The sequence below is a fragment of the Bubalus kerabau genome, chromosome 1 (genome assembly GCF_029407905.1).
Source record: "Bubalus kerabau isolate K-KA32 ecotype Philippines breed swamp buffalo chromosome 1, PCC_UOA_SB_1v2, whole genome shotgun sequence".
Taxonomy (NCBI): domain Eukaryota; kingdom Metazoa; phylum Chordata; class Mammalia; order Artiodactyla; family Bovidae; genus Bubalus; species Bubalus kerabau.
In genome coordinates, this window is record NC_073624.1 from 58,619,516 (window position 1) to 58,632,739 (window position 13,224).

At 37.4% G+C, this 13,224-nt stretch overlaps 1 protein-coding gene across 5 annotated transcripts in view; it reads left to right on the forward strand.

Moving 5' to 3' along the window:
* ANKS1B (ankyrin repeat and sterile alpha motif domain containing 1B) overlaps positions 1-13,224 on the forward strand; it is a 1,161,043-nt gene that overhangs the window by 525,661 nt on the left and 622,158 nt on the right. The window lies entirely within an intron of this gene.

Consider the following 13,224-nt stretch of genomic DNA (forward strand, 5'->3'; position numbering starts at 1 on the left):
CAGTATACCCTTTTAGTTCATAGAGGAGGGACCATGTCAATTCGATTAGCTGCTGTGTTTGTGGTATCTGACGCAATTCCTGGCTACATACACAGTAACTCAAAGAAATATCATATGGAAAACCCAAAAGAACTTTTTGGCCAACCCAGTATTTCCTGAATGAAGGAAGTGTGACGTGTGCCCATGTTCATGTGCATGGTTGGAGGCAGAAACTTTCCCTTCAAGGTATCAGAATGACTCAAACTTACCACATTAAAAACGTGTGGTATTAACAGAGTCTAAAATCTATGGGGAGAAGGCAATAGCACCCCACTCCAGTACTCTTGCCTGGAAAATCCCATGGATGGAGGAGCCTGGTAGGCTGCAGTGCATGGGGTCGCTAAGAGTCAGACACGACTGAGCAACTTCACTTTCACTTTCCACTTTCATGCATTGGAGAAGGAAATGTCAACCCACTCCAGTGTTCTTGCCTGGAGAATCCCATGGATGGAGAAGCCTGGTAGGCTGCAGTCCATGGGGTCTCACAGAGTCCGACATGACTGAAGCGACTTAGCAGCAGCAGCAGCAAAATCTATGGAACTTAATAGAATTCAAAGGCTTACTAAGTATAAAAACATAATAAATTACTCTTACCACTTAAAACTTGTAGAATGTAGAAATCCATTGAAGTTAATAGATAGAATTCAAAGATGTTACTAAATATAAAAACATATTATTTTATAAAGTATCAGCATGCCTTGGGAAGGATGAATTACTGTACAAATAATATTGAGAATATTCACTCTTTAGGGGGTTAAAATAGATTCCATTTGATCTAAGACTTCTGTTGAAAACAACATCAAATAAAGTATGGATGATGTTTGTTACTTTCACATGAAAAATTTCTAGTACTTAATCACAAATAAAATGATCAATGTGTTAGACTACATAAAAATTAATAAGTATACTAAAGTTAAGAGGAAAATGTCATACCCAAAAAACCAATGTTTGCTGTCTTAATAATAAAAAAATTCTTAAAAATCAGTAAGAAAAACAGGTTTGATGCACGATACTGGATGCTTGGGGCTGGTGCACTGGGACAACCCAGAGGGATGGTACGGGGAGGTAGGAGGGAGGAGGGCTCAAGATGGGGAACACGTGTATACCTGTGGCAGATTCATGTTGATGTATGGCAAAACTAATACAATATTGTAAAGTTAAATATACAATAAAATAAATATATTAAAGGAAAAAATAATCTCTATGTCAGTATAAAATTGGGTATATTCAATTTTATTCAACTGAATTCTTTATTTTATTCTTTATTATTTTTTAAAAGAATATATTCAATTGGACAAACATTCTACCTCACTAGTAATTAAAGAAGCTCAAATAAAAGCAGCAGTATAATATAATACAGTCATCCCTCAGTATCTACGGGTCCTACACCCACAGATTCAACCAATTGCAGGTGGAAACTATGAAAAAAATTCAAGAAAGTTGAAAAAAGCAGAAATTGAATTTGCCACATGCTAGCAACTCTATACATATTATTTACATTGTACTGAAAGCTGAGTGCTGAAGAATTGATGCTTTTGAACTGTGGTGTTGGAGAAGACTCTTGAGAGTCCCTTGGACTGCAAGGAGATCCAACCAGTCCATTCTGAAGGAGATGAGCCCTGGGATTTCTTTGGAAGGAATGAGGCTAAAGCTGAAACTCCACTACTTTGGCCACCTCATAAGAAGAGTTGACTCATTGGAAAAGACTCTGATGCTGGGAGGGATTGGGGGCAGGAGGAGAAGGGGACGACAGAGGATGAGATGGCTGGATGGCATCACTGACTTGATGGACGTCAGTTTGAGTGAACTCTGGGAGTTGGTGATGGACAGGGAGACCTGGTGTGCTGCGATTCATGGGGTCACAAAGAGTCAGACATGACTGAGCGACTGAACTGAACTGAACTGAACTGAAGCCCTAATACTTTCTGACCACCTGATGTGAAGAACTAACTCATTGGAAAGATTGAAGGTGGGAGGAGAAGGCAATGACAGAGGATGAGATGGTTGGATGGCATCACTGACTTGATGGACATGAGTTTGAGCAAGCTCTGAGAGTTGGTGATAGACAGGGAAGCCTGGCATGCTGAGGCATTTTTAAAGTAAATGGGAGGATGTGCCTATGGTATGTGCAAATTTTATATAGGCCATTTTATTTATTTATTTATTTTAATTTTATTTTATTTTTAAACTTTACATAATTGTATTAGTTTTGCCAAATATCAAAATGAATCTGCCACAGGTATACATGTGTTCTCCATCCTAAACCCTCCTCCCTCCTCCCTCCCCATACCATCCCTCTGGGTCGTCCCAGTGCACCAGCCCCAAGCATCCAGTATCGTGCATCGAACCTGGACTGGCGACTCGTTTCATACATGATATTTTACATGTTTCAATGCCATTCTCCCAAATCTTCCCACCCTCTCCCTCTATAGGACACCAGAGCATCCATGGATTTTGGTCCCTGCGAGGGTCCTGGAACCAAACCCATGGATACTGAGGGATGACTGTATATTAAAAATTAGAATAAAAAATTTCAAATTCTACTAATTAATGCTGACAAGAGTAGACTAAGAAATGCATTCTCCTGGACTGTGGTCAGAAAGTGAATTGAAACTTTTCTGGAATCTAATTTAACAAGTATCAAAATCTTAAAAATGTTAATAATCTTTGCACTAGCAATTCCACCTTTAGGAATTCATCCTATCATAACCAAAGATTTTGTTTATAAATGGAAGGTTTTTATCATGTAATTCATTAAATTCAAACTATGAATAAGATACCATATTAGATTTTAGGTATATAATGGTAAACAAAATAAGGCACATGCATCTCAGGAGAATGTACAAACATGTAAACAAATGATAAATGTAACAGCTAGTATTTAAATAGCTTAAGTTGCCAGGCACTGTTCTAAGGGCTTTCCATATATAACTACTGTATCCTTCCAAAGCCTGATTCAGATCAGATCAGTCGCTCAGTCGTGTCCAACTCTTTGCGACCCCATGAATCACAGTATGCCAGGCCTCCCTGTCCATCACCAACTCCCGGAGTTCACTCAAACTCACGTTCATCGAGTCAGTGATGCCATCCAGCCATCTCATCCTCTGTCGTCCCCTTCTCCTCTTGCCCCCAATCCCTCCCAGCATCAGAGTCTTTTCCAATGAGTCAACTCTTCTTATGAGGTGGCCAAAGTAGTGGAGTTTCAGCTTTAGCATCATTCCTTCCAAAGAAATCCCAGGGCTCATCTCCTTCAGAATGGACTGGTTGGATCTCCTTGCAGTCCAAGGGACTCTCAAGAGTCTTCTCCAACACCACAGTTCAAAAGCATCAGTTCTTTGGCGGTCAGCCTTCTTCACAGTCCAACTCTCACATCCATACATGACCACAGGAAAAACCATAGCCTTGACTAGACGAACCTTTGTTGGCAAAGTAATGTCTCTGCTTTTCAATATGCCATCTAGGTTGGTCATAACTTTCCTTCCGAGGAGTAAGCGTCTTTTAATTTTATGGCTGCAGTCACCATCTGCAGCTATCTTGGAGCCCAGAAAAATAAAATCTGACACTGTTTCCACTGTTTCCCCATCTATTTCCTATGAAGTGATGGGACCGGATGCCATGATCTTAGTTTTCTGAATGTTGAGCTTTAAGCCAACTTTTTCACTCTCCACTTTCATTTTCATCAAGAGGCTTTTTAGTTTCTCCTCACTTTCTGCCATAAGGGTGGTGTCATCCGCATATCTGAGGTGATTAATATTTCTCCTGGCAATCTTGATTCCAGCTTGTGCTTCATCCAGCCCAGCGTTTCTCATGATGTACTCTGCATAGAAGTTAAATAAGCAGGGTGACAATATACAGCCTTGACATACTCCTTTTCCTATTTGGAACCAGTCTGTTGTTCCATGTCCAGTTCTAACTGTTGCTTCCTGACCTGCATACAAATTTCTCAAGAGGCCTGATTAGGTAGGTGTTATTATAAGTATTTCTGAAGACAGAGAGGTCAAGTGATTTTTCTCAAGGTCACTCAGTCCATGATTGAGGTGGGATTTAAACCCAGGAGTGTGGTTACATCCACACCATTAACCACTGTGTGAGGATGGCTATAATGCCGAGGACATTGTTTACAGTGCTAAAAAGTTGTTCAAAAATAGGGAAAGAGTTGGAGAAATAAAGCTATATTTAAATAATAGTTTTATTCAACCATGATAAAAATGACTTCTAAAAAGAGCTTTTAGTGACATTGGTAAATATTTATAATTTTAGCTAAATCAACATAGATAAAATTAATCCAATTTTACTATTACAAAGTGTTATACATATATATATGTGTACTATACATATTTATGTATTCAAAAATTTTTTATATAATTCACATTTTTATATACATATTCATTTAGCATTTGCTTCCCTCACTAGATTCTGTGCTGCTGACAGGATGCTCGATTGGTTTATCCCTATAAACCTAACAATTACTACTCCCAGACATAATTAATACTAAGTTTTAATTGAATGAATAAATGAATGGAAAAAATAAGTCTAGAGTAATATCCACCTTAAAATGCTAGTAGTTTTCTCTAAATTCTGGAATTGTGAGTTACTTTAGTTTTCTTTGTTATACTCTTTAGGTATTTCCAAAATTCTCTCTAGTGAACATATATAAATTTAACTTGACTTAGGCTTTTAGAGCAAAGTAGGTTCTAAAGGGAAGCAGTGCTTAAACAGAATTAACAACCATCTGTGTTAGATGGCTTAGGCATTAATCTGTTGGAAGACAGGAAATAGAGCCAGATGATCCCTTGAGATTCTTGTTAGAACCAGGCTACTTGGTATACCAGGTATCAATTTATTGTCTGTCAGCTACAGATTTTTACCCCATTGTCTGCTCTTCAAAAATAGAGATGAGCCCTTTAAATATTTTCATTTTGCCAGCATGCACAATGCACAGTGTTAAGCTCTTGTCAGTTAAGGGCACTGGAGACACCCTAACAGGGGGAAGGGTGTTCTCCTGCCAGGCTCTGGTGTGCTTGTTTAGCAGACTCCTACAGTGTGAGCAACTTCTCCAGCATCAGGTCCCTACAGTGTGTGGTGGTGAGCAGTACCCAGCAGCCTACAGTTTATCCCCGCTGCCCACCTTGAACAGGTTCAGAGCAGAGTGACTCCACCAAGGCCTTTCCCAATGAACAGTTTTCCTTGGTATTCTAGAGAGCAGATTTCCAGCAAGTGCTGGCAGGCTGATCTTCAGCCACCTACTCTGTCATGGCACCCTAATCACTGCCTTGCTATCCAGTGAGACATGGCTGTGCCCTCTCTGATGGGTCTGGATCAATCTCAGGGGTAGAGGACATCTTCAACTACTCTGCCTTAACCCTAAGGTAGTGGCTGCTCCTTATATCTGCTGTTCCCATATTCTTTAGAGCTCCCTTTAGTCCTCACTAGCCAATCCTTCAATATGCCAATCCTCTGTAACAGAGAATAGTTCTTCACATATTAATATTTTTCCATTCAGATTATTTTATAGTAGTTTCTGGCTCCCAGTTTCTGACTGGTACACCTGGATTTTGTGAATTTCAATAATTTTATTTCAATTTTCCTCCTCTTCTCCCCACTAAATAACAGTAAAGGATATAAGTGAAATGCTTCAAGGAGTACATTTATTATAGAAGTCAAGTATAATAATTATTTAAATATGGAAAATGTGACATAAAGACAATCTCCTCAAAGCATATGAAATTCCAAATAAACAAGTACGTGATATCAGCTGGGTAAATATCTCTCAAGCAGGGAAGGAGGAGATGTAAGGTATTAATATTAAAGAAAAATATTCCCTCTGTAATGATAAACATCATGAAAGCAGAGTTATTAGTAAAAAAGGTATTATAGTGGGGTGGGGGGAAAGCAGAGTTATTAGTAAAAAAAGGTATTATAGTGGGAGAACTATCAGAAGACAAAATAATATATGCAAATAAGAAATAAAATAAAAATCCCCATATAGAGGGCACCAAATCAGAAAGACAAGCAAATAGAAGTGAGCTCCTTTTTTGCAGAACAGTGGTGCTTGTCTAATTCTGAATAATATGATTCTCATAAATTAGTATTACACACCTTTTATTCAAAGGACAACTTAAAAACAGCAGAATGAACTCAAACTTTTAAGGTATAGGTTTGCCACAGGAAAAGTAAGTAAGTAAAATTGCAAATGCAAAGCTGAAGTAATTATTAAAAGGAATACAGATAAAATTGCATTAAAACTAAGGAAATAATTCTAACACTATCCTAATCTGTGGTTACTAACTATGAAACCTGAGGCACATTTACCTTATTTTGTGGGAGTCATTGTGATGATGTAGAAATTCCATAGGCTTAGGCCTGGGAAGGAGTGGGCTTAAAATGGAGATTCAAAGAGATGATTATTCATAAACATTCAGGGATAAGTTTATCAATTAAAGGAAATAAACTTGTAAAAAATTTAACATATTACATATAACAAGTACACAATAATATTAAATATCATATTGTTAGTTATTAATAAATAATACAGCCAAAGATCATATTTATATTTTTTTGGCATCACACTTTATTGTTTGTTCAAAATGCCCTTGAGTTTTTTTCAGTGAACTATTATACTAGGAGTGGTCGGAGAAGGCAATGGCACCCCACTCCAGTACTCTTGCCTGGAAAATCCCATGGACGGAGGAGCCTGGTGGGCTGCAGTCCATAGGGTTGTGAAGAGTCAGACACGACTGAGCGACTTCACTTTCACTTTTCACTTTCATGCATTGGAGAAGGAAATGGCAACCCACTCCAGTGTTCTTGCCTGGAGAATCCCAGGGATGGGGGAGCCTGGTGGGCTGCCGTCTGTGTGGTTGCACAGAGTCGGACATGACTGAAACGACTTAGCAGGAGTGGTAGAAGAAATAAAGATTATTGGATATGCTAGTACCTTCCCAACTTCTTAATATCCTATCTCCAAAATTGTTTGAATCGTATTATTTTTTACTGTATTTTTTTGTTTTTTACTGTATTTTTTTGTTTTTATTGTTTGAATCACTTATTTTTTACTCTACTTGAAGTCAACAAAAGCTTCTGAGGTTTTTTTTCTTTTTTTTTGTCAACAGTTGTTAACTCACAGATCCCCTATCCTTTACTTATGCGATTGATTTTGCAACCTAAATCAACCATTTAATTTACTCATGTTAATATTGTGGATATTTGGCCCAATGGTCCAGGACTTAATATCATTTTGGCATTTGTTATATTAGCTCTCTTTCTCAATGCTGTGATAACCATGGATTTGATAAGTATTTCTTTTGGGTATTCATTTAAATTGAGATGCATTGTTCCTATTTAATTGATATCTATTATAAGCCTGAAACTATTCGTACATCACTTCATTTAATGATGACCATAAAGAAACACTGAGGCTCAGAGAAGTTCAACATCACATTTAAAGGAAGAAAAAGAGACAAACTTTGAATCTATATCTTTGATTTTTGAAGCACAAGCTTTCACCTTTGCTTGTGGTTCCTAGTACATTAGAAATCACATGAAAAATAATTATACTTCCAAGGCTTTATCCAAGAATGTCTGATTGATTTAAGTCTGGAGTGGAATCTCTATTTGAGAATTGCTACACTATTCCATGCTGTACTTCATGAATAGGAAAGGTCTATGATTCCTGTCAGACCTCTCTGATATATTGCTGTAGATCTCCTCCCTGGTTGTATAGATCCATTTATTAATACTCTCTGGATATAGTCCATCACATTGTGGTATTATTTAAAGCATAATTACTATTTGGTTCATAGGAGTTTTTTGATACTTCTTTTATCATGCATGAAACAGAAGAGAACCCCATGTGCTAATAAGAAGCTTAGCTGAAAATCAAGATAACCTGCCTAAACGTAAATTCATCCTTTATTTGGATTATAATCCTACTAGCTTCAATGGAAGAGAAAATTATTTTGTTACAATGTAAAATAGATGTCCAAAGTAGTAGTATTATATACAAAGAAGAATAGGCTATAATAGGGAAAATGAGAGTATATTACAGAAAAATTTCATCCTTTTCCAAGCTTCTCTGAGAGCTGGCAATACAAGCTAGAGAACAACAAAGTTCACAAAATGGGTAGGTCCTGGGGTAAGGATGATACAATAAGCAAAGGGAAGGAGAAGAACAATGACAACATGAATGAATTGATGTGCTGAGTTAAAGAGACCACAAGGAAACTAGACTGATCAGAGTTACGGTTTATGTTCTAGAATCCTGGGAAAGGAGATTAAATTGGGCTAGAATATAGAAAGCATTAGATAGTATCACTGACTCAATGGACATGAATCTGAGCAAACTCCAGGAGATAGTGAAGGACAGTGAAGCCTAGCATTCTGCAGTCCATGAGGTTGCAAAGAGTTGGACACGACTTAACAACTGAACAACAATGACAAAAGAAAGCATTAAAAGCACAATGGAGGAAAAGATTGAATTTAATTTCATATGACTAGAGGGACTCATGGAGAGGGCAATAGCAACCCACTCCAGTACTCTTGCCTGGAAAATCCCATGGACGGAGGAGCCTGGTGGGCTGCAGTCCATGGGATCGCTAAAAGTCGGACATGACTGAGCGACTTCACTTTCACTTTTCACTTTCATGCACTGGAGAAGGAAATGGCAACCCACTCCAGTGTTACTGCCTGGAGAATCCCAGGGACGGGGGAGCCTGGTGGGCTGCCATCTCTGGGGTCTCACAGAGTCAGACACGACTGAAGCGACTTAGCAGCAGCAGCAGATCATACTTAAATTTCTGAGTATGAGATGACATGAGAAAGCACTGTATTAGAAGGTGATGATAATTAAATTCACTACCACTTATTATGTGCCTACTGTATGCCAGGATTTTTAAAAGGAATAGATAGATTTACTTTCCTATATAAATTTATGAGATTGGTATTATTGTAGTTTTGCAGATCAGGAAACTGAGACATAAGGGAAATAAGAGGTTCACCCAACAGTTCACAACAAAATGGGGTGAAACCAGCACTTAAACCATTTACATCTGACTCTAAAGACTATAGCATTCTATTCTGCCTCACTTGAGATTGGACTGGTATCCTTGTAAGATTTATAACCAAAGGAAGCAAAAATTCCATTTGGGAGAAAAGGAGCCTGGGCTTGGGTTGTGTGGTTCTGTTTTATATACACTGTATTTGAAGGGATAAGATCTCTGTTTGGGATTGATATTAAGTTTACAATTTGAATTACAATGTGAAGCAAATTATAAGATCAAATCTCATATGAGTTTATCATTAAGTTTTTAAGAATTATTGAGAATCTTTAGCTATAGATATAACAGACTCTATAAATAAATTGTTTAGAAAAAAACTAGATTCTTAAGAGAAATAAGCTTTCATATGCATCAAGAGATATTTAGGGGACCAAAAGGCAGAGGAACCAGAGATCAAATTGCCAACATCCGCTGGATCATCGGAAAAGCAAGAGAGTTCCAGGAAAACATCTATTTCTGCTTTATTGACTATGCCAAAGCCTTTGACTGTGTGGATCACAATAAACTGTGGAAAATTCTGAAAGAGATGGGAATACCAGACCACCTGACCTGTCCCTTGAGAAATCTGTATTCAGGTCAGTTAGAACTGGACATGGAACAACAGACTGGTTCCAAATAGGAAAACGAGTACGTCAAGGCCGTATATTGTCACCCTGTTTATTTAACTTATATGCAGAGTACATCATGAGAAACGCTGGGCCAGATGAAGCACAGGCTGGAATCAAGATTGCTGGGAGAAATATCAACAACCTCAGATATGCAGACACCACCCTTATCACAGAAAGTGAAGAACTAAAGAGCCTCTTGATGAAAGTGAAAGAGGAGAGTGAAAAAGTTGGCTTAAAACTCAACATTCAGAAAACTAAGATCATGGCATCTGGTCCCATCACTTCATGGGAAATAAATGGGAAAACAGTGGAAACAGTGTCAGATTTTGTTTTTCTGGGCTCCAAAATCACTGCAGATGGTGATTGCAGCCATGAAATTAAAAGATGCTTACTCCTTGAAAGGAAAGTTTTGACCAACCTAGACAGCATATTAAAAAGCAGAGACATCACTTTGCCAACAAAGGTCCATCTATTCAAGGCTATGGTTTCTCCAGTGGTCATGTATGGATGTGAGAGTTAGACTGTGAGGAAAGCTGGGCACCAAAGAATTGATGGTTTTGAACTGTGGTGTTGGAGAAGACTCTTGAGAGTCCCTTGGACTGCAAGGAGATCCAACCAGTCCATCCTAAAGGAGATCAGTCCTGTGTGTTCATTGGTAGGACTGATGTTGAAGCTGAAAGTCCAATACTTTAGCCACCTGATGCGAAGAGCTGACTCATTTGAAAGGACCCTGATGCTGGGAAAGATTGAGCTCAGGGGGAGGAGGGGGCAACAGAGGATGAGATGGCTGGATGGCATCACCAACTCAATGGTCATAGGTTTGGGTGGACTCAGGGAGTTGGTGATGGACAGGGAGGCCTGGCGTGCTGCAGTTCATGGGGTCACAAAGAGTCTGACATGACTGAGTGACTGAACTGAACTGAATACCAAGAAAACCCCCATCAAATGAGGGTTAAAGAACTCAAAAACCCCTGGATGTTTAAACTTTCGAGTGAATAATTAATGGATTGGTCAGATCTCTCTAAGGTTTTTATGAATGGTGCAATTTTTATCTTTAGGTGGTCTTTTGCTTGACAGAAGTGGCCCCTTAAAATAGGTATTTTGATCTTTATAATCTATTTCTTTATCTTATATGCAACACATATTACAAAAGATAATGGAAATAAGAAAGCAGGTTATAGTATAATTTCATCACAGTCACTAAATACAAAGCAGAAATTTTTGGTGGCTTCAAGAAAGTATCTGTGGCAAGATTCAATTCTGTGTATTTTTCTTAAGTCTTTCAGTGTTTCTCTACCTGAGTAAGCTGCTCTCACAGAACAGATTCTTTTCCAGATATTGACCAGAATGTTTAATATTTACATCATTCTTATTTATGTTTTTGTTTTAAGCATTACTTCTCAGTAACATTGTAAGAACATAAATATTCATTAACATTAAATTATATAGCGTGAGGTATCTAGTCACTGGCAGAAAAATGTTCACCAAAACATTTGCAGAATGATCCCCAAAACAATGCCAGCAGCCCAATTTTACAAACCCAATGCAACTCTTACACCATCTCCAGCCATGTATGAATTAACTTAAAAACAAGCATGAACTAATTTTATGAAGGTTATCCACACACAAAAAGAAATTCTACAAAGCACTTGTTTCTGACCCAGCCTGGGTACCAACCACAGCATTTGGTTCAGCTCAGCAGGTAATACCAAATATGTTTTAAAAAGGTCTGCATATCCTTTTAAAAGGATTTGCCTTTCTGGATCAGAATGAAAAGAGACCCACTTCCTTTCTTCACTTATATGTTCTTCCCCATCCCCACCATAGGAACCCAGAGACACTATTTTCACTAACTCTCTGTGCAACCTGGGTCAAGTGATTTAACCTTTTTAAAGGTCAGTTTCCTTCTCTTTAAAATGAAAGGGTTGAACTAAAATGATGTTTCTCTAAAGTCCTTTATATGCTTCAAGTTCCATTTCTTCTGACACAGTTTAGAATCTTTATATTCTTCTGTTCTCTTTATATATATTTAGCACCATGAATCTCTACCTCATAAACTATACTAACACTGTTTTCCATTGTTCCTCTAAACTATCCTTCTACATCACAACTCACTTCATGAACTTTGTCTTCCTTCCAATTATTATGACCTTGCCTAAAAGAAGCACCCTACATTTCCTCCTGTTATCAAGTGCTCAACTTAGGACTGGAGAGAAAGACAAGAGTTATTCCTCAAGTCCGTAGATCTTGCCCATCTGATTCCTCATATTGCTTTATTGAGCAATTTGCACAGTAACAATTTGACGGTACCCCCACCAATGTCACTGGCCAGGACCTTTGAGATAAGATGAATTAGAGTCATCTTATTTGACACCTAAAAATGTTTGCACTTTTAATCACCCTAATAAGGTTATTAAAATTATTTGTTCTAAACACAGACATTTCCACATTGTCTTTTTCAGAATTGGAAAGGACATGGTCCACAGCCAATGAATGTCAAAATAAATAGTTTCATCTGTTCTAAGAATTAGCCTAAATGTTTTTCTTCTTTTTAGGCCATTTGAAAACAGCAGTGATTACCATGAGAAAAGTGGTGCCTATTTAAAGGGTAATTATAAGAATATGAAATTGACAACAAAATTAGTGTTCTTAGTTGTTTTTTAAAATCATATTAGCACTTCCACAGCAGACTGGATAAATCTCTTTCCTACTGCTTACAGCTAATTAAAATATTAATACATTTGGAATACAAAAAAATGTGACTGATCATATGCAAATATTATTTGCAAAAGATAAATTTATTATTCATAGAAAATCACATCTAAGAAAATTAGATACAAAGGATAGGTCTAGTTCATGTAGTTGTTGTCCAACCTAATCTCTAAAACCAGTGGTAGGTAAGAATTTATTTTTTATAAAGTTATAAATCTTTAATAGCAAGAGTTTAACTAAAGGAAAGAAAAATATAAAACAAGAATTTGTTCATCTTTGCCAGACTCTAACGTTCTGATAAAATTTCATTTAAAGGTTATTTATCTACAGGATGGGGAACACATGTATACCTGTGGCGGATTCATTTTGATATTTGGCAAAACTAATACAGTTATGTAAAGTTTAAAAATAAAATAAAATTAAAAAAAAAATAAAGGTTATTTATCATTTGAACCTCATTTAACAAAGTGCCTGCAATTCTTATAATTCATATATTCCACAAATCTAGGAGCATCTTATTAAGTAGCAGAGATAATGCTAGCAGCAGAAATGCCACTGCAAGTACATGGTGTCTGCCTTCAAAATGTTTAGTTGGTAACAGAAAACAATTATGATACAATATTATGAGTGTTACAGTGAAAGGATGTCTTATGTCAGGTTGTTATTTTAAAATGTACCATAAATGTGGGGGCTTATAGACAAATTTATTTATCACAGCTAAGTCTAAGAACTAGGTGCCACAGATTTGGTGTCTGGCAAGGGCCTGTTTATAGCTCATAAACTACCCTCTCTTTACTGTGTCCTCACAT